This window comes from Ipomoea triloba, chromosome 12 (genome assembly GCF_003576645.1).
Source record: "Ipomoea triloba cultivar NCNSP0323 chromosome 12, ASM357664v1".
Classification (NCBI taxonomy): Eukaryota; Viridiplantae; Streptophyta; class Magnoliopsida; order Solanales; family Convolvulaceae; genus Ipomoea; species Ipomoea triloba.
In genome coordinates, this window is record NC_044927.1 from 15,101,905 (window position 1) to 15,104,387 (window position 2,483).

Here is a 2,483-nt window from a genome sequence, read left to right on the forward strand (position 1 = left end):
GAGTCATAGTCCAAGTTTCTTTCATGGCAATAAACCTTGTTGTCTTGGTAAGCCTGTCTACTATTACCCATATCTTATCTTTCCCTGACCTTGTTAATGGCAATCCTCTCACAAAATCCATAGGAATAGAGTCCCACTTCCACTGAGGAATCTCTAACGATTGTAGTAAACCCTTTGGTTTGCTCCTCTCTGCTTTAACCTTCTGGCAGTTTAAGCACTTAGCCACAAATTCAGCTACGTCCTTCTTCATGCCTGACCACCAAAAGTTTTGTTTCAGATCTTTGTAAAGTTTGTCTCCTCCAGGGTGAATTGAATATGGTGTATAGTGACCTTCTTTCATTAGCTGATCCATTATCTTCTTACAACCTGTAGGTATAATCCATCTGCCTTGAAATCTCATACTCCCATCTGGGTGTAACTCAAATGGACCATGTTTTCCATCAATCATTTTCTCCTTGATTCTATTCACCCCATCGTCCTCTCCTTGTGCTTGTTTGATTTCTTCAAATAGGATTGGAGTGGCCGACAGGTAATATAGTTTCATCTCTTGTTCCACTTGACCACCCATTTTTATTTCTAGATTGAGTCTTTGAAAGTCCTTGCATAATTGCTCGGGCAATACCCAAAGAGCGTGATTTGACTTCCGACTCAATGCATCCGCTACCTTGTTTGCTTTGCCTTCATGGTATTGGATTTCCAAATCATAATCCTTGATCAACTCCAGCCATCTTCTTTGCCTCAAATTGAAATCTCTCTGAGTGAAGATGTACTTTAAACTCTTATGATCCGTAAAGATCTTGCAAGTAACTCCATAGAGGTAGTGTCGCCAGATTTTGAGAGCAAATACCACAGCTGCTAGTTCTAGATCATGGGTTGGGTAGTTAGCTTCATTTGGTTTCAATTGACGAGATGTATAAGCTATTACCCTTCCATGTTGAATCAAGACACATCCCAGTCCTTTGTGAGACGCATCTGTGTATAGTTCTGATAAGACTCCGAGATACCCTTATTTCAGGCACATTTTAGGGTGTTTTATCGCGTCTATAGCATCCTTATTTGGTAAATTATGTGCGTAAATGCTTGAAAATCACTAACTGATGCACAAAAGCTATTTTTAGCTTAAAAGAAGTAAAACAGGAGCCCCGGGAGCAAATAAGACCAAAAGATGAGCTTAAAGAGCAAACCAGGCAAAAGCGGAGCCCCGGAGGACCAATCTGGAAGGCCACACGCGTGTGAGCAAGCGTGGAAACTTTCCAGAAGCTCCCCACGCACGCTCACACGCGTGTGAGAGGCGTGGAGGCGTGATGCGCGAATTTCAGCTAGGGTTGTCATTTCGGAGACTATTTAAACCCCTTTGATGAATTTCCAAAGGAGGATTTTCCAGAATTTTAGTTTTCCCTTTCCTTAGTTTTCCTTTGGAGAGTTTTCTCCATTTTTCTTAGTTTTTAGATTAGATCAATCTCCATTGTAGAAGACAACAAGCTTGGATTGAAGATCTTCTTCTCTCTAGGTGATCTCTATTTCATTTCTATAATTTTAGCTATCTTGTTCTTGGATTAAATTAGCTTTTACTTTCATTTCATATCATCAGTAGTTAATTTAGTCTAGGGATTAGGATAGTGTGTAGCTTAAGTGTTTGAAAAAATTCCTCTTAGAACTTTGGATGCTTGAAGGCACTCCTAAGTCAAAGAAGCCTTAGTACACAAGGTGGAAAAGGACTAAGACAACACACTCTTGAATAGACAATATCCTAGCAATCCTAATCCATGACCTTAGACTCTCACTATGCAATATTCATGAACACTATCCAATCCCTACCCCTTTTACATATTCACAAAACCACTTTTACTTTACTACTCTCTTGCACTCAAACCAACCAATTCTCACAAATCACCCTTCACCACACTCGAGTCCTATGCATGATACAATCAAGTAAACTCCCGAATGTTTGACACACCTCCACGTCCCTCCTTCGAGACCGACACTCGGGGAGTCACAGACTTTCCGTTTTATCATACAAATATATTTTGACATTTCACCCTATGCACGCAAGTGTTGTCAAAATGGCGCCGTTGCCGGGGAGGTCAATAGGTTGTCATATGTTTTTGTTTACTTTGATTGCATGAACAATAGGTTGTCATATGTTTTTGTTTACTTTGATTGCATGAATGCTAGATTTGAGAAATGTTTTGTTTACTTTGATTGCATGAATGCTAGATTTGAGAAATGTTAATCCATTCCACTTAATTTTGTTTTTATTATTACTAAATGTTAATCCATTCCACTTAATTTTGTTTTTATTATTACTTGTTTTTGCTACTAACCCAATTGACTACTTCTAGTCAATTGTGGAAATTTTCGTTCCGTTGATAATTTTACTAGGTGAATGCACACGAGAGCAAAAGCCAAAAGGAAATCAAGGTTTACTACCCTACATTCCTGAAATTAATAGAGCAACTAGAAGGAAAAATACCCAAGGATCA